Genomic DNA, 19534 nt, shown 5'->3' on the forward strand with positions numbered 1-19534 from the left:
CAGAAAAGAGTTAGTTCTTCAGGAAAAGTGGCAAGCCCACTGGCTCTCTGGGGTTCAGAACAGGTGAAAAGTAATCCACTCCCACCCTTCTCTCTTCTAGCCTCAGGTCCACTCAGTTGGGGAGTGTAGAAAGCTTCTCCAGTAGCAAAAGGGAGCCAGGGCTCAGATGCTCCTTGGTAGACCTCGCCTCAGGGCGCGCAAGCAGAACTCAGCCCTGGAAGGTGGGTGGGAAGAAACCGAGAGGGGAAGGTCTGGGGTGCGAGGGTGGAGCGGAGCCCGGCCCCGCAATCCGGCCCGGGTTTTGCATGCCACCCAATCGCAGGCTCAGCCGAGGAGAATTCCATAATCACAGCGGGTGAGAGCGGAGACTGGGAGCGAAAAATCCGGGATCCGGCAACTTTGGGCAGCGCATGCGCGCCCACAGCGCTCCATCCCAAACACACACACACATTTTTCCCCCGGACTTGGAAAGTCACCCAAAGCCGCCCCAAGTGCAGGTAAGAGACTCAGCGCTCCCTCCGCCGCGCCCCCCCCACGCCCCTCAGCTTCGAGGGCTTCCCCGGGTGCTTCTGCGTCTTGCCCCCTGTCCCGGTGCAGCCCCCCACCCCTGGGGCTGCCGCTTGCAGCCTGGAGCGGGCGAGCGAGCGAGCGAGAGAGCCAGTCAGCCAGCCAGCCAGCGCGCCGCGGCTGCCACCCAACTCCGGCCGTGCGGGAGGCAGGGGGCACGGAGGGCTGGCACCCAGGCGCGGGGCGGCGCGTCGCCCGCCTTGGCCAGGGGAATGCTCAGCGCGCGGCTCCAGGGGAGGGGAGGGCTGCTCCTGCTGGGGGTCACTTACTCCAAATGAGGGGGCAGCGGGTAGAGGAGACGAGGGGGAGGTGCTAGGTGCCAGTACAGGACTTTGCAAATAAGGTGGGGGCGCCCCTCATGCTGTGGGTTGGGGGGGCAGGTGCTTGCCAATACCGGGTAATCACTTCTTCCCTCTACGCACCCCCCCCCCCCCGAGTTGCAGGGGTTCACGCGCTCTTCAGGGCAGAGAATGAAGCAGGGGTGAGGGGCGCCGGGGTGACTTTACAAGACTTTGCCCAGGGGAAGAAGGAGTGGGTGGGAGAAACCCTCCAGCCGGCTCTTGTGCCCCACTACCTGGGTATAGGTGCTACCGGCAGAGGTAGGCAGTGTTCACTTAGGTGCAGAGTGGCAAGGGGGGCCTCCGGGTGGGAAAAGGAAGGGAAGAGGTTGTTTCGATGAGGGGAGCGGCTTCCCCTTTTTCATTTGTGCCTGGGAAGTTTGTCTCAAGTGCGCTGCTCCGGGCGCGGCAAGTGGCTCTCCTCGCTCCCCCACCCCCCATCCCAGTCTCTCCGGGCGCAGAGCTGGCAATGCTAGGCACAGGGAGCCGGGGCACCGGCTCTGCACCGGCTCTGAGGCTCAGAGCCGTGCGGCTGTCGGCCAGAGCCCGCCTGGGTCCGGGGAAAAGTTCGGGGGAGTTGCCGTGGTGGTTGTGTGCGCTGGGAGAGAAGTTGCGCCCCGGGACATGGGACGCTGGGCTGTCGGGCCGGTGGGTGGATGGAGAAGTGCGCTCCCAGGGGGCTCGGATGCGGTGGGATTGGGTCTGGCGGGGGTCTGTGCTCCGAGGGTAGGTTGAGGGTAACATCAGGGCTTAGCATTTGGGGAAGGGGAGCCCCGAATCCAGGAGCGCACAGCTGAAATAGGCACCAGGTGGAGGACAGAGAGAAGAGTGGCTTGTGGGACGCAGGGGGGTACCAAACAGGAGAGGGCCACCCGGGCACTTGGGGTCGAGCTTCAGGGCAAAGGAGCGCATGGTGGCCGGCAGAGGAGTATAGGGGAGCGGGGCTCCAGGGGGCGCGCGGGAATGGGGGATCGGGCCCTACAAACAGTCAGGGAGCTCCTGGGGCAGGGGGCCGAGTCGTGCGTCGGGGGTTAGCCGGCCGGGCGGAGCGGCGGCCGGTTTATTTTTACTCGGTGGCATTTGCAGAATGTGCAGCTGATGGCCGTCGGCCGCCAGGAAGTTTTGCTTTCTGTTCTTTCTCTCTTTCCGAAGCCAGTGCGGCCGGGAGCGGGCGGACCCGGGATCAGGGCCTGGGAGGGGAGGGGGCGACTGCTGGGGTGGCAAGGTGTGGGGCAGGGGCGCGCTGGGACAGCAGGCAGGGGCTGGCTCGGCGAGGGCGGCTGGCTGGCGCTGGGCCGCTGCGGAGCATTTGGGCGAAGGTCCGACCCCAGCGTTGGAAGCTCCTCGGCGAGGGGAACAGGTGTATGCGCCGTCAATCACGGCAGGAGGGACACTGGGGGCGTAGATTAAAATAATAATAATAGATTTTTTTCTAGGGGGTGGGTGCAGATTCTTCTTCCAAGCCATCCCCGACCCGGGTCCGGAGTTGGGGGAGGAGAAGAGTGCCGAGGCAGCCAGGGGGCCGCTTCTCCCTACACTCAAGTTCCTTCTGAGCCAGCCTCAGCTTGGGAAGCCTGCCCAGGGTGCGGCGAAGGACCTCGTTCCAGTCACGCTGGGGAGGGTGCCGGTGCGGGTGCGGGTGTGTATGATTTGTTCACCGGGGAAACAGCGAAAACACCCCTCCAAAGAGTCTGGAGCTCCCCCAAAACCGGCCGGACCAAGGGGCGACTGGGGGATTTGCGTCGCTGCCCCAGCAGAGTCTGGAGGCACGACCCTCAGAGTGTGTGGTTGTCCCACCAACACCCCAGCACACTCAAAGAGAGGGAAAAGGCCAGGGTAGTTGATGGGCAAAGTTGGTAAATTTAGGAGGTCTCAAAGCTGGTACAGGCGCGCGGCGAGAGCGCGAGAGGGGACTGGAAAATAGATCGCCGGGTAAATTGGTGCGCCCCCCACCCTCTGCCCACTCCATGGCTCGCGCGGACACACACGCGGGCGCGCGCGCGCGCGCGCGCGCACACACACACACACACACACACACACACACACACACCACGCACGTCGCAGTCCTAAAGGGACCTGTCCGGGCTGAGCAGGAGCAGCTGCGCGGGGCGTGGTGAGGGGGGTAGTTGGTCCCCCGGGGCTGCGCCCGGGCTGCGCTCCACGTGCCCAGAGGGGGCGCTGGGCCGTTCGGCGCCCGCCGGAGCGCAAAGCTCGGGGTTTGCGCCCTGGTAGCAGCGAGGCGGCGTGTCCAAGGCTGGCGGCGCTTCCCGCGCCTCCTGCGACTCGGGCTACCTCCCCCTACACCCGCCGCGTTCCCACTTCCCAAACTTCGCTTTACGGTTTGCCCTGCCTCGAGCTCTCAGACCCTCTGCAGGGCAGCATGGGGAACTTCTCCCTTCCGGGCAGTGGCCACCATCTCTCTCCCTGGAACCCAGCGAATTGGAGAGATAGCAACCCGCCCCCCCTCCTTGTTAGCCACCTTAGAGGCGGTTAACAGAGTTTATGGGGAATATTGTTGAACTTCAGTAATCAGGTTTCCAGCGATCTTATGCCTCCTGTTTAATTTATTAGACTAGTTATTTATTCTGTTGATGATAATCTGTTGCTGGTTTCTATGGAGATGTTAAACTGATCTCTTTCAGAAATCAAACTCCATATGCACTAAAACGTTTAAAGGGGCAGTACTTCCCTCTTTTTTTTTTTTTTTTTGTCTTGTTTGTTTGTTTTTTTAGACTTTGCACCTTGCAGAGACCGCATCTTTCTCTGAGTCTCGATGCATTTTATTTCCTTCTTGCGAAGGAGAGGAGCCCAGAGACTCACGCTTTGTGGCAAGTACAGCTTATTATGGCTAGAAGAAAGCGAAGGCTTTGATCCCTAAGTTGCATCATCATTTAAAACAGATCATTTCACCACCACCCCCTTCTACCCCATCATATAAGAGCAAAATTCTTTCAAGATCAAAGAGTCCAATCTAAAAAAAAACACCAACTATTGTTTAAAAAAATAGGAAGTCAGTCAAATGTGAACCTCTCCTTTATATCTGCTCCCCTTGTGTTTAAAGAATTTTTTGAATAAGGAAAACAAAACTTGTAGCTCAGCTAATTTTTCATACTTATTAATAGTTTATCTTACCCCCCCCCACCCTTTCTTAATTTAAAAAGAAGTTCAAAGTTAGATTTCTCTGCCTGTGGGGGTTGAGGTATATTTGCTTCTCTTTTAGATCCTGACCATCTGTTTTTAGAAAATTAGCCTCTGGGAAGAGGGGAAGAGTTTTTTACTCAAACTTAATGGAATGCTTTAATTTTTTAAAAAATACTCACCCAAATATTTTAAAGCCCCAATTTTCCTACTTTTTAAAAGAGAATATCAGTAACCTCTGTTTGATATGGGAGAGCATATCAACCTTTTCTCTTTCTTGCCTTCCTCAGCTAGTCTTCTGTGGACTTGTGACTTTGAGGGGAGTGGGTGCAGTGAATTAAGAAAGTAAAGCAGAAAAAAAAAATTATCTTGGTTTGTGACACTCTGAAAAATTGCAAACCTACTCTGAACTCCGATGTTTATCACACTGACAGATATGATACAAAGCGATTGCATTTCCTAATGATCCTTTGGGACTAAGTTGTAGGTAAAACCATTCAATGCATTTTTAATATTAAAGTAAGGGCCTGGGTTCCATTTTCTTAGAGGTGGGGGAGTGGATGTCCCTCTCTAGAGCGGATGCTTTCTGAGTATACTTTCCTTTTCCAACTTGAGCCCCCCACCTCCACCCCTGCCCATTTCCATTCACTTTGGGGAGGGGTGAGCCACACACAGGGCATTTGGCTTTCATAAATAAATTTATATCTGGCCAGAAGGTCCAATGCTAAATAAGAGCACACTTAAAAAAAAAAAAAAAAAAAAAGAAGAGATAAAACAAACCTCAGACTCCACTCCTGCTATAGGAAATAAAACAGAGGTAATTCTTGACTTTTTTTTCTTTCCTCTTGCCATCCTGCTTCTCTTTTATATTATTTTATTTTGGAAGGGGGTGGAATGGGTGTTGCTTCTTAGCTCAAAGGAGAATTGCTATATTTAAAAAAAAGTGTTTGATTTGGATTTCAAACAGAACAGGGGCTTAAGCATAGAAAAGAACACTGTAGCTTTAAATGCAGGAGTTTGCATATTCTCCTTGTATCTTTCCCCTTTGCTAATTATTGTGTTGTTTTCAGAGCAAATATGTCATATCCATGGCGACCGGGCAGGTTTATTGTCTTTCTGAAGCAATAGCTCACATAAGTAATTAATGACTTTCTTTTTTTTCCCCTGGCTTAGGTTAAACAGATCATTCAAGGAAAGTCATATCTCTCTCTCTTCTCTCTCTCTCTCTCTCACCTCTCTCTCTCTCTCTCTCTCTCTCTTTTTTAGCCTGGTGACATAAGAACATGAGTTAGAACAAGAAAATACTTTAACCAAGAAGTCAACAGCTTATTTTCCTCCATTTCTTTTAAAAGCTAAAGTGTCAGCTTTCAGACATATGAGGCTGTCATTCTTGCAGCCGTGAGCAATGCAGTGTAGTCCACGCCTGGGTTGGAAATCCATCTGAACGTTGTGTAGCCGGGAAGTGTTGGCATGGTGGGGAGTAACCTGGAGGAATTTGCTTTTAAGGTGGGGGGAAGCACTCCAAAATGAGTCTTTCTCCTGTATTTGGCAGAATTTAATTAAACTGTTTACAGGAAGGAATTAATGAGTTGGTAGTAATGCTCCCCCCTGCACCCCTTCTTTTCCCCCAGTCTAGTTCATTGGAAAGGCAAAGTTTTTCATTTCCATTCACCTTGAGCTTCAACTTTCTCCAGCCTTTGTCTCGAGTGCTTTTTCCTGGAAAAGTACCTTTTGGAATCCCCTCTGGTTAATATTTCCAGAATTATAGTGGGGTTTTGTTTTGGTTTTGTTTTTTTCCCGTTAGACCTACAGTTTGAAGCTGATTTCTGCTTCTCAGGAATCAAGAGCTATGATGACTGACTATGACTTGGATTTTTTAAACTTTTTTTTTGGTGTGTGGGGGTGGCTTTTGAGGATATGAAATGATAGAGAGCTTATCTCCCTTCTGTATCTAGTGACAGTTATTGGGGAAGGTAGAAGCAATATTTTCCTTTAAAAAAAAAATTTTATCTTCCACTTTTTTCAAGTGGACCTTTTGCTAATAAGAATCCCTATGATATCACTTCTTAACTTTAGAAATATACTAGATGCCCAACTAATCATCTCCAGCAGCTCCTTGGCCCCCCCCAACAGACATGCCCACCCCCCAACAGACATGCTCCCCCAACAGACATTTGTACTCTGTCCCCATCTTTTTGAAATTCCATGGATAGCCAGGGTTTTGTGTGTTTCCTTAAGAAAGGGGAAGGAGATGAAGAGAAAAGCATTTATATTATATTTATACTCCAACGTGATTAAAAAGGTTTCCCCCCCTCATGTGAAGTAAGTTAAAAAAGGCTGTGAGTCGGCTGAATGAACCCTTCGGCTTTGGCTTTAAAAATAAAAATATCAAGCAGAAGAGAGATTTATTTGGTATCTGGTTTCTGAAGTGGAGAAGAGAAGGGCCAGGCAAGTCTGATGCTGAGACTCCAGCCGAGTTGTAATTGAGCCCGTAACCTCTTGATGTCTATATTAGAAAAACAGACATGAGCAGAGGGAGCGAGGAGAGGCAAACAAGCCTTGTAGAGGAGGGAGCTCAGGGGGAGATTCACAGAGAGAGAGAGAGAGATTTAATTTATAGACATTTTAAAAACCGTAATTTCATTAGGATATGTTCTTCCCCTTCTCTGAAGGGCAGCCCGGCAGACCGATAAGGCCATCCCTCTGCCGGGATACGTGGCGTGGCTTGGTGGGCACGAACTTGGGCATCCTTGCCAGCTCCCAGGGTGTGTTTTTCATCTGCCCACTTTCTGCTGGCTTCCTTATTTTGAAATTAAAAAGTCCCCCCAAGCCGAAAGTTAGCCAGTCTCCTGTGGGTACCACGCTGTTCGGGCGATCCGATCTGTCTCCTGCCTGGCCTTTGGCATCTATCTGTGTGTCTTCGGTCTGTCGCCAGGCTGCCCGTGGTTCCAGCCACAGGAGGCCACTGGGGAGAGGTCCCCTCAAGTTCACCAAGTTAAGTTACTGTGGTTCTGAGGCCACAGTGTTTGGGGGGGGCACACAAGGGTGTCATAAATTCTGCAAAAATTAATCAGCCGGTGAAGAGCGGTGCGGAGCGAGGTTGTGCAGGCCAGCCAGGCCCTTCTCCCGCAACCCTGTCCAGAGTCCTGCGGAGCGAGGGCCGCCTGAGCAGTGGGAAGGGAAGGGGGGGTCGCTCTTTTTTCATCTGAGTAATTGAGAACAACTAAGGAGAGGGACGAAGAGAGAGGGATTTGCTTAATATAAATCCGCAAGTGCCCTTGCTCCATGTTGTTGGAATTTCTTTTCCCTTTTGGTCTGGATTTGTCCTGTGTGTCTTTGGTGGAAAAGACACGTAGAAAAAGAGCAAAGGAGGGGGGTAGGGGAGAGAGAGAGAAGGGGAGAGGGGAGAGAGAGAGAAAGAGAGAGAGAGAGAATGTGGCTCCTTCAGAACTCATTATCATTCTTAATAAGTCTTAAGGAATAAAGAAGAGCATTGAGTGTAAATGCTGGGTAATCCTAACACTTCTCAAGGTGACAGGAGTCTTGAGGACACAGAAAAGAGAGCAGGGGAGGGGGTGGGAGGTGGAGGCCCAAGTAGCCTTGGGGGAGTGGCAGGCCCAGGGTTTGGGAGGCTGTGCAGGAGGCCTGGAGGCTGGGGTGGGGGGACCCAGAGGAGCCCAGAGCAGACCGTTGTCTGAAATGACACTGGGGATCTCCAGGAGAGGGGGACTTACTGGGGCAGGGAGCAGGGGTGATGGGAACATGTGCCCTGGGGCAGCCCTGCCTGGGGTTGCTCCTCCTGGGCTCTGTCTCCCCAGCCAGCTCAGCCCCTGTCCCCTGCCTCAGGTTCCTGCGGGCTCCCTTGCATTGTCCTCCCTGGGAAGCAGAGAGACAGAGCAGCGGCCAGAGCTCAGCTCCGGACACTAGGTGGCTGAGAGGTTCTGCGAGGTTTTTCAAGAGGCGCTCCGGCTCCCTCTCTCCTCGCTGGTGGGCTCCGCTGTGCCTGTCCTCTGCTGGGTGTGCGGGCAGCCCTGGTGGACTGGCCCAGGGGCATGGCACAGCTCCCAGACTGGTGCTCCCAGATACCAGCTTCCAGGCAAAGCGAGGATGAGGTGGGGTGCAGCTCCCTTGGGGAGGAGGCAGCCAGTCAGGGCCACTTGCAGGAGGACAGTTGGAGCCCAGTCCTGTGTGCTCTGCCACCTGGGCATGACACACTGCCGAGCCCATGGGAGATGTCTCTGCTTCTTCCCCTTTTGAGTTCACGTGCCCCCTGTGAGAATCCTCTTAATAAAAACAAAAATCTCATAAGCATAAATACTGCTTATACTTTAAGGGGTTTCACAGATCTTATAAACCCAGCTAAGGGTCCTCTAGGGTCCCTTGCTCTGGTGGGCTTCTTTCCAATTCTCTAAGACTGGGGGAGGTCCATGGGGGGGCGGTGAGGAGGCAGAATCGGTTATGGCTGCCACTCCCACCTCTGCCTGCCGCAGTCCAGGAGAGCAGGGCTGCACTGGACTGTGACACGGACCCCGGCAGGTGGGTCGGGGCCACAGGCAGGTTCCCCTCTGAGGGACCCTATCTGCTCCAGTAGATGCCCCACTCCGGGCCGAGGCAGCCCCCCCTCATCCGTCTGGCATTCTCTAGGGCTCCGAGGGTGTCTGAGGAAGGATCTTAGCCAAGGTCATATTCGAACCATGGATCGTTTTCCCTGGGGACAGAGGTAGGCAGGAGACACAATTCAGGTTTGACTTACTGTAGTCAGGTTTTGCTTTTTTTTTTTTTTTTTTTTTAACTCTATGTTTCTTTTGGAAAACAACTTCGGGGAGCATGCAAAAGGGGGTGTGTGGGAGTTGGAGATGAAGGCTGGTGCCTGAGCTGGTGGGAAGCCCGGAGGGAGAGCAGGATGGGTTAATGGAGGGTGGATTCTGCGCTTCTGTTGTTTAAAAGCAGTAATAACCAAATTGCATGCCCTGCATGTGCCTTGCTGACGAGATTTACCGAAAGGAAGCTGCGCTGCCTCTCTGCTACTGGTCTCGGGGTGGGCGAGCATGTGTGTGTGCACGCGCGTGTGTGCGTGTGTGTGTGTGTGTGTGTGTGTGTGTGTGTGTGTGTAAATGAGAAGAAGGGGTGGGGGATTAGCTCTGCCAGGCTGGCACCCTTCCCCAGCACTAATTGCTGGCAGAGTACCCACAGGGGCTGTGCCAGCGTCTCCAGCTCCGCCCGCACCCCTTGCCCGCGGGGAGCTCAGCTGTGCAGCTTGCTATATGAGGGCCATTTCCGGGCCCACTAGTCCCAGAGGCTCCTTTGGGAATTTCTGGGAAATCTGATCCTTGGGGGGTACCTGGTCTGGGATGCAGGGATGGGGTGAGACTTGGGTGGTCCAGAGCTCCGATGAGGTCTAGTCCCAGGTATCGGGAGACCCTGTTCCAGTTCTAACTCTGCAGTAAATCACTGTGTGGCCTTGGGCAAGTCATTTGACCTCTCTGGGCCTCAGTTTCCTCTCTTACCAAATGACCCTGCCGCCTTCATAGGGTCTCCCTGATGGTCAGCTGGCCTCATAGCTTGAAAGGTCTTTGAAATAATTAAGCACAATGAAGAATTTGTCATGGTCACCTTGTCAAGTGCAGGGTGCCCTCAATGTCAGATAAGCTGGGTTCATATAAAATGGAATTCATCTCAAAGGGGACCCCTGTGACTTCCACTCCAGAAAGCCATGGGCCTGGATGTAGTGTGTGGCGCAGGGGCTGCATTTTTGTATCAGGTTGCAGGTTGGTTCTCTTATCACTGGGAGCTTGGGCTAACTTGGGGGGTTGTTTTTAGGCACTAGGGGGGGATCCCATTGAGGATGTGGGGTAGACATAGCTGTTTTGAACCGTGGGTTCCTTGAAGAGCTCTATATATTCTAGATTGTGCATTCTGGAGCGAGTTAGCTCGGGGGCAAATTTGTGGCCTTATATCACTTAGTTAACTAGCCTGTGTCTTGGTTTTCTCATCTGTAAAATGGGGATAGCAGTACCCACCTTTTGGGGTTAGGTGAGCTGAGACATGTGAAGTGTTTCGAGCAGGCCTGGCACCTGTGTGGAGGTGAGCATGGATGCACTTGCTGCCTGCAGGGGGTACTGTGGGTGGGAGACTGGAGAGAGCACCCCCTCTGTGTATCTGGGACTCTCCTGGGCATGAGGTGCTGTGGTGTGTGTTAGAAATTCTGGGTTCTGTGTTTTACCTCTCTGAGGTGCCTTGGGGTTCTCCTGGTATTTTTGGTGATGAGTCAGAAGAGGACAAGAAGCAGAATAGCCCCCACATTTGGAGTCCGACTCCCAAACAGGGCAGGGGCCATTGGTTTCTCTTCCCTGCTGTGGCCAGACTGATGTTCCTGGAGCTTGGGGGAAGGGGTGTGGTTTGGAATTTGGGGACAGGAGGCAAGAGGGTTGGGGTGGGGGCAGACCCTGGGAACTGGGGCAAGGCCCTGTGTTGGCACAGCCTGAGAGCTGAGTGCTGAGTGCTGGGGGTCCCCAGAGGCCTGCATGCTCCGGCTCCGCTCTGATGGAGCCGGTGAGGCCGGCGGAGGTCAGGAGCCTGCTGCTGGAGGCGGCTGAGCCCCTGTGCATCATGTTTCTCCCAGGTGGGCAGATTAATTCCTCGTGTCCTTTGTTTCCACATCTGTAAAATGGGGATTCGAATTCCTCTCTTTTGAGAATGAAGTAGAGGACAGTCATCACATCAACCGTTTGCTGGGGTTCGACTTGGAGCATTATTTCACGGAGTGCGCTGAGCCCAGTGAGCAGCACGCCGCAGGGGCAGCGGCGAGGGGGAGATGAGTAACAGGCTGGCCTTGGGCCGAAGCTGGGTCCCTGGGTGACGCGCGAACTGCGGAGGCTTATATAGAGCTGAGGTTTCTCCCGCCTCCCCCCTTGGGTGATCCTGCCCTGGGGGGCACTCCCCAGGTTGGGCGGAGGTGGGGGAGAAGGGCAGGAGAAGAGGCAGAGGCGGCCTAGAGGCAGTGACCGAAGGAGGCAAGGGCATGGGGGCCGTGAAGCGGGGAGCCCTGGAGGGGCGAGGGGCACTTATGGAAGATGAGGTGTATGAAACTCCATCGGCCTCTCCCATTTCACTGTGCTATGCCAAAACACCCCGGTTCCTGTTTCACTATCTGAGATCTGGGAGCAGGTTAATTTCCATGACGAACTCCAGGCCACGTGCTCAGAGGATTTATCTAATTAAACTGATGCTTTTTTTCAAAGAAAGAAAGAGGGAAGGAAGGAGGGAGGGAGGGAGGAGGGAAGGAAGGAAGGAAGGAAGGAAGGAAGGAAGGAAGGAAGGAAGGAAGGAAGGAAGGAAGGAAGGAAGGAAGGGCCCTGGCCAGTGTGACTCGGTTGAAGCGTCGTCTTGTACATCAAAAGGTTGCAGGTTTGATTCTCTATCAGGGCACATACCCAGGTTGTAGGTTCAATCTCTGGTTGGGGTGTGTACAAGAGGCAACCGATCGATGTCTCTCTCTCTCTCTCTCTCTCTCAAGTCAGTTTTTAAAATGAGAAAGAAGGAAAGAAAGATAAGAGAGCCAGTGATTCTTGAAAGGCCTTGTGCTGAGGCGGAGGCCTTCCTGGTGGGCCATGCTTCCTTCCGTCTTCCGATGCTTTTAGTTTATTTCCAAAATAGCTCTAGTGCTGCGGGGAAAAGGGGCAAAGCCGGAGGGACTCTGGATCTGTGCTGTTTGATACAGTCACCACTAGCCCATGTGACAACTGAAATGAAACGAAATGAAAAATTCCGTTCAACTCATCAGCCACATTGCAAGGGCTCTGCGGCCACGTGTGGCTAGTGGCTCCTGTGTTGGGCAGCACAGAAAAGAATGTTCCCATCATCACCTAAAGTTCTACTGAACAGGACGGGTGTCAGAGGGATGCTTCCTGCAGAGCTCGGACTAAAGGGATGACCCCAACGGACAGTGATGGAGGTGGGGGCTGGGCAGCAGGGACATACCTACATGTCAGAAGGGCTCCCTACCTGGTGCCAAGGCCTCTGCGGTACTGGGGATGCTTTCTCTTCAGATTCCACTGCGGGTTTCCTCTCTCCTGGGGTAGGGTGATATGGTGGGTCTAGAGTCGGGCAGACGGGTTCAAATCCTTCTCCCGCTTATGGTCCTTGTGACTTTGGGCAGGGGCCTTAACTCTGTGACCCTGTGGAACTGGGCTAACAGTAAACAGTACCTGCCTCCTTGGGGCTGTGTGATCATTAAGTGAGCTGACGAGTGGCAGCATTTGGTGCACTGCTGGGCGATAGTGCGTGAGCACTCGAACAGTGGGCACCAGCGCTATTGTAATCATTATTATTATTGTTGTTGATATTATTTTCCTAATGATTATTGAAGCGCTTTTGTGGCTACCAAGTTCTTGGGGATGCTCCCCGACCAAATGCTGATTTCTCCATAATCAATCCTCCCCACAATTAGTTTAAATAACCTGCCCCCTCCCCATCCCTTTCTTCCGGGAACTTATTTTGGATCCCATCTTTCCACCTCTCCCCATCCCTCCTTTCTGTGGGCAACAGGAAGAGTTGGAACTTCCCCCAAATGAACTCTCGCAGGTCCTTCTACTCATAGGTTAGAGCCCCTACCCCGCCCAGCACACGTGCCCCCCAACCCCAGTTCTCCAGTGGTCAGACTACATTTGAAAACATCCCCAAAGTATTGAAGTAGAGGAGAGCAGACGCCCCCTGGCCGGGCTGGCTGGGCTGTTTGGGGGGGGGAGTTGGCGGCCTCTGGGAGGGGCTGCGTGTTCATCCCTGACACTGCGCAGTGGCTGGTGCTGACGTGGAACAGAAAAGCCCCCTGCATTGTGCAGGCTCCTCTCCCCGTGAAAAGGCAATTGAGTCAGTGAGTTCTGAACGGATTGGAGCTGACAGTCAATGAGAATTTGGCAGCGGGTGGAAAACAGGCTCGCCACCCCCCGCCCCCCACCTAACACACACCCTCACTCACCCCTCCCTCATCGCCTGAAACTTGTTTGGTTTTTAGAGGGATTTGGAAAAGAACTCGGATTTCTTCTTGTAGGGATCAACATTATCAGCAGGGGTTCTACCCCAGGCTGCCCCCCTTCCCAGGGATGACCTACCCCTCCCCCTGGTTGCTGCACCCCTCCCTTCCGGTCACCTGGGTGGCTCTACCAGCGATCTCCAATGAGTTAAGGGCTGAATCCACTCTAGACCCAGCTGTACACATTACACTGGGTTCCTGAATGAAGCGATGTGCTGTGTTCAGCATGATTGGAGACTGTCTGCCCCCACCCCCAGCCCGTGGCCCACCCAGCCCCCACCCTGCTGGGCTCCACCTGCTTTCCTGGGACCTGCTGCTCACAACTGGGGAGCTGGTGGCCCATGCTGTGGGGACCTTGCCGGGTGCCCTCCCCACGACCAGCTTCCCATTAGAGACCTAATTTAATGTTAAAAGAAAGGGTGCACCCTTTTGAGTTGGCATCATCCCCGGTTTGCAAAAAAGGCTTGCGATTTTGAGGGTTTTGTGTGCCAAGGGCCTCGCCGGCCCCCCGCCCCCCCGTACTTCTCCTCTCTACCACGTCCAAACCAGTAAATCGGTCAACAGCTGTTTACTTGTACCTGGCCCTTGCCAATGGTCTCATGTCCCTAGACCTCCCCACTTACACATTCTCAAGAGGGCCAGGGAGGGAACCCTGCCACCTCGCAGACGCCATCTTTATAAAATGGCATCTCTTTAGCCTCTCATGGTGGAGGTGTGGAGTTTCTCCTCTTTCTGGGGGGTAAGAGGCAGAATTACAGCCTGCCCTTTGGGGTTCGCGTGGTGCCCGTGGCTGGGGATGCCTGCCAGGAGCCCCCTTCTGGGAAAGGCCTGGTGGAGTGCAGAGGCTTCAGGAGCTGAGCTGGGAGAGTGGCCCCCACGCACAGGCACCATGAAAAAGTGGTTAAGTGCACAGGTTCCAATCCCCCCTTCCTCCTGTATTAGTACTGCGACCTCGGGCACCTCCCTACCCCTTGGGGGGCCTCAGTTTCCTCATTTGTGAAAGGGGAACACTCACAGTGCCTGTAGCATGGGGTTTCTGTGCAGACGAAGTGACATAGTGTTGGTCAGGTACCTGGGTAACAAGGGGTAGCTGTTGTTGCTACGATGGCCGTTGCTACTCCTTCCTCCCCAGCTGTCATCAGGAAGGCAGGAAGGTGGGGGCTCGGGCCTGTCCCTGGGCTCAGGCTCCAGGAAGGCCACCACAGTTCTGTAGGCACAATTGCTGAAGCAGCAAAGCCAACGTGTCGGCCCGTGCGGAGCCCGGGGGGAGCAGGGAGAAGGCTTGCATGCCCGGGGCTGGGCTGGGTCCCGGAGGTGGCTGCCCTGGGGTGGCCCGCCTGGCCCAGGGTGGGGTTGTCCCAGGCGCTGGCGCCATCTTGGTTTTCCTTGGCTTTTCCTCCGCGGCGGGAGTGGCCCTTGCCCTCCCCCAGGAGCAGGTGGCCTTTGCAGCCTGGCACCTGTTCCCGAGGGCGGCTGCCAGGAAGGTGCAAACCTGGGGATCGCCCTGTATGTCCTCCGAGCCCTTGCATGAGGCCTGTTTGCTCCCCGGAGGGGCTCGCCTGGGCCTGCCCTGGAGGAAGAGGTCAGAGGGGCGTGTTTTCCAGCCCAAGGTCCCCTTCTCACCCTGCAGGTGAGTCACAGGAAAGCCAGGACCGGCACCCCGAGGTCTGTGTGCTGGGGGCTTGCTGGAGGGGGCGAGAGGAGATCCGGTAAAGGGATGTGGGTGAGATCGGAGAGGGTACAGGTGAAGTGTCTTACTTTTGTCCCCACGGGGCAGCAAGCAGGCGGAGTTGATTTTACATGTCCATTTTATGAAAAGAGGAAGGAAGGAGGAAATAGCCATTTATCGAGCACCAACTAGGTGTCGGATGCTGTGGGATTGAAAGACACGAGATAGCTACAGGTTCAGCTGCCACCGTACCGGTCAGGAGCTAATGCTCAGAGAGGTTAAGTAATTTAGCCAAGATCACCCAGCTGCTTAAAGGGGACCCGGAGTTTGAATGCGGGTTAATAGAACTCTGGAACGAATACTTCTTTACATGCACTGGGAAAATACAACTGTTTTTTGGACGAAGATAAAAGTGGGGAAAAATCACCAATAATTTGACTAAGATACACCACCTGGTTTAGCATTTAATGTAGTTCCTTCTGGTGTCTTTTTCCTTCGGTGACTGTATATATTTATAGACATGCATTCTATGTAATTATAATCATAAGAGAATATGGGTTTGGTGGAGACCCAGGACGAGGTGGGAGGGGAGGGTCTCCTGAGCTGGGGCCACTGGGGAGTGATTGATCCTCAGCAAAATGGAAACCTGGTTTTGGCCCCACGCCATCTTTTCGGTAATGAGGTTCCTGAAGTTGCGTTGGAAAAAGCAAATTGGGTGAATGAGGAGGCGAAAAGACCCTTGCAGTCTCTCCTGGGTTGGTTTTGCTCCGTTAAGTGGTAGAATTTTCCTTTTAACTCACCTCCTTCTTGCTTTTGACAAATGGGAATATTTGTACCATTTTCCCAAATGACCTCCTCTCCTTGGGGTAATGAGAAAATGAAAGTCTTTGCTAAGTGCTTTGAGATATTCAGATATAAAAGGAGAGAGCAGAGTGTTGTCATGGGCCTTTTGCTGCCAGGCTTCTTTACGAAGAGGAAGTGCAGCTCAGGGGGTGAAGGTCAGCGTGAGGATGAAGGCCACCGCTGGAGCCAACGTCTCTTGGGCACCGGGCAGGGGCGTACGTGGCCCGCTACGAGATGGGCAGGGTTTTGGTTGGAGCCTCTGCCTGTCCCCCAATCCGCACTCCAAGGCCAAGGTGATCTGGATCACTCAGGCGGAGCCCCCGCCTTGGCTGGAGTCACGTGGCTAACGATCCCGTGTGTGGAGAGGTCCCTTCTCCCACTCTGGCTCAGAGCGTCGGCCCGAGAATAACACGGCAGGAGAAATACTGTCGCCCCTACGAGTAATAATCCTGAAGATGATTCTGAAACATGGAAAAATGTTTATTATGTGAGTGGGGGAAAAAAAAAACAAACGAAGGCCAAGTGTTGTGAATGCCGTGATAGAAATGGTGTAAAAATCACAAATGCGAACGGACAAAGCTTGAAAGGTAATCCTCCAAAATGAAAATTATAGCGTTGGAGTGATGGTACTATGGTGATTTGTTTTTTATTTCATAACATTTTCTTTAAATTCTCCCCTATGATTAAAAAACCAACAAAGCCGAAGTGTAGGCCCAGTAGGGAGCCCTGGGGAGGGGGAGGGGCGGGGCAGCGCCAGGCGAGAGGACGCTTGCACCCACGGCCCCCGCAGGGTGCTGAGCTCACCCCTGTGCCAGCCACAGAAACCTATGAGATCTCCAGAAGCCGAGGCGTATCGGTGACTCAGACCTTCATGTTGTGCTGTTCAACAATAGCTTTTGTCCTTTGCCCAAAACCCTAGGCCAGCGTGTTAAAAAAAAAAATTATAAAATTAAGAGATAGTTTGTACTTTCCTTACTGGCCTGTGCCAGCTTCGGGCGCTTTATTTATTCAAGGTGGGGAGGCAGGGAAGGTGGGGTGGGGGCGGGGGGCAGACAGAAAGGAAAAGAAAAACAAGGCAGAACTCGGACAAGGCCCAAGAAACGTTTGAGCCTTAACAACAAACTTTCTTTTGTTTCTCCGGTGGGGAGAGGAAAATGGGGGAAAATGCAGAGAAGCTGTTTGAACCACGTAAAACGCCTCACGTTTTGTGCGTGGGCTTGCTTCTTGCAGTGGGTTTTGCCTTTTGTTTGTGGAACATGAAAGCTATTTCGTGATGTTCGCCTCTGGGCCAGAATGTGACAGGGTGGGAGTGGACCGGCCCAGGCAGAAAGGGCTGGAGCAAGGACAGCCAGGTTGGGCTCTGGTGATCGTGGATGATTCCCTGGGTTGTTCTGGCCCAAATGCCCACCTGCCCACGGCTTTTGCCCTCACTTCCAGTAGGGTTTAAAGAAGATTCCTATCTCCTGGCGTCCCAGAAGTGGCTCTGTTCTAGTGGGACTCAGAATTCCTTGCGGTCAGGGGTGAGGATGAGTTTGCCTCGTACCAGTTTGGACTAGAACGTTCTTCCAAGTGTCATTTTAAGAATAAGATTCAGGAAGAAAGCCCTTGGAAAGAGAAAGTTGGGAATGGGTGTGTGTGTAAAAGCGTATGTGCTTGTGTGTGACTATGTAAGATTGTGTGAATGATTGTGTACCACTGTGTGAGATTGTGTGAATGATTATGTGACTGTGTGAGATTGTGTGAATGATTGTGTACCACTGTGTTAGATTGTGTGAATGATTGTGTGACTGTGTGAGATTGTGTGAATGATTGTGTGACTGTGTGAGATTGTGTGAATGATTGGGTGACAGCGTGAGATTGTGTGACCCCGTGAGTGATTGTGTGTAGAAGACTGAGTATTGTATATGCGATTTTATATGGTCATGTGTGAGACTATGTGCGGCTGCGTGAGAAATTGTATGTGTGAGACTGAGCTGTTGGATATGTGATTGTGTGTGGCTGTGTGTGAGATTATATGCATGGTTGTGTGTGACCATGTAAGAGATTGTGTGTGAATGATTGTGTGTGGGTTTGAGATTGTGTGAGATTGTGTATGCCTGTGTGAGATTGTCGGAATGATTGGGTGACCCTGTGCATGATTATGGATGTAAGATTAAGTGATTGTACATAGTTATGTATGAGATTGTATGTGGCTGTGTGAAGGATTGTGTGTGAATGATTGTGTGGGGCTCTGTGAGTGACTGTGTGAGGCTGAGCGATTGTATATGTGATTGTGTGGGACTCTGAGTGATTGTGTGTGTGAGACTGAGCGATTGTATATGTGATTGTGTGGGACTCTATGAGTGACTGTGTGTGAGACTGAGCGGTTGTACATGTGATTGTATGTGGTGGTGTGTGCACGTGTCTCCCCTTTAGACCTAGTCACTGTTTTTCTGGTGGTAAGAGCCAGGCTGAATACAACTCATGGAGCCTTTCATGTTTTTTCCTGTATCACTTTGTCCCACAGCCCAGACCAGCTCTTTTAATTTTTTTTTTTTTTTTTTTTTTCCTCACCCGAGGACATTTTTCCATTTTTTGTTCAGATAGAGTGGGAGGGAGAGAGAGAGAGAAACATCGATGTGAAGGGACACATCGAGTGGCTGCCACCCGCACGACCAACCAGGGCCGGGGACAAACTGCAACCGAGGTACGTGCCCTTAGCGGGAACCGAACTCGGTCTCTCTATACCGCAGGCAGATGCTCCAACCGCTGAGCCAAACTGGCCAGGGCCAGACCAGCTCCTTTAATGAACCCACGAAGCACCTGGATCTTGGGCTGTTCCATGATTCTTCAAAATTAGTTCAAAGGATTTTGTAAGAATAATCCAGGGTTTTGGCAGAGGTTAGGCCAGTAAGAGAAAGGAGGCTTGTGAGTTAGAGGCAAAGAAAGTCACAGAGGTCTGAGGTGGCCTGGCTTAGGACTCAGATGGCCATGTCTGTGGCCTTGATGAGGGTCCCTTATTCTGTTGCTCCCCTGCGCCCCCTCGCCGAGGCCATCTTGAGAGCTCTGTGGGCTTTACTGTGTCTTCTTGATCTTTCAGTCATTGTGACCACTCATTCCTGAGAAGACAGCCAGGGATTATTGTGCCTGTGTTACAGATGGAGAAATGGGCCCAGCGAGGGGAGGTCGCTTGTCCAAGATCACACAGATAGTCAGTGACAGATTTGGAACTAGGACAGAGTCTTTGGGCCACTTGCAAACAGGGTCCTCTCTCCCCGGGGCTCAGGGCAAGGATGACCAGTCCTGGACAGGGAATTCTGCTTTCCTTCACTTCCAGGAGACAGAGGGACCTCCCTCCTGGAGGATCAGATGCTTTGTGGCTGTGGTGGGGGGTGACTGGTCCTCTGGTGTTAGGGACTGTCTCTGTTGAGGAAAGAGCACCCACCTGTCACCCACAAGCAGCCCCTTCCCAAGACCTCAGCTTTGCTGTCTGTGGAGTATGAAGCTGGACCCGGTGGTGCCTTGTCCCTTCCCACTTCAGGATGGCTGAGCTTCCTGCCACAATTCAGAGTCCCCAGCTGTGCCATGCAGCAAACCCTCTCCCACAACCTGTCAAACCAGAGATGCCAGTTTCCCCGGGGCGCCCATGAGCTCCCTGCCAGGGAAAGCTTTTGCAGGCTGGCTAAGCAGGGCCCCTGGCCCATGCCCCCGTACCTGCTTTTTTTTTTTTAATTTTATTTTTTTAATCCTCACCCGAGGACATTTTTTCATTTTTTGTTCAGAGAGAGAGAGAGAGAAACATTGACGTGAAAGGGACACATCAAGTGGCTGCCACCTGCACGACCAACCAGGGCCAGGGACAAACTGCATCCGACGTATGTGCCCTTAGCGGGAACCGAACCTGGGACTCTCTGGACCGCAGGCCGACGCTCTAACCGCTGAGCCAAACCGGCCAGGGCTGTACCTGCT

The 19534-nt window shown here is 53.0% G+C and overlaps 1 protein-coding gene across 1 annotated transcript in view; it reads left to right on the forward strand.

Moving 5' to 3' along the window:
- The first annotated feature begins 408 nt into the window (after nt 1-408).
- Nucleotides 409-19534, forward strand: part of CASZ1 (castor zinc finger 1) — a 145382-nt gene continuing 126256 nt past the window's right edge. The window contains exon 1 of the mRNA XM_036256575.1: nt 409-497. The gene's annotated coding sequence lies outside the window, so the exon portion shown is untranslated. The remainder of the gene's footprint in view (nt 498-19534) is intronic.

The sequence above is a fragment of the Molossus molossus genome, unplaced genomic scaffold (genome assembly GCF_014108415.1).
Source record: "Molossus molossus isolate mMolMol1 unplaced genomic scaffold, mMolMol1.p scaffold_m16_p_12, whole genome shotgun sequence".
NCBI classification, from domain to species: Eukaryota; Metazoa; Chordata; class Mammalia; order Chiroptera; family Molossidae; genus Molossus; species Molossus molossus.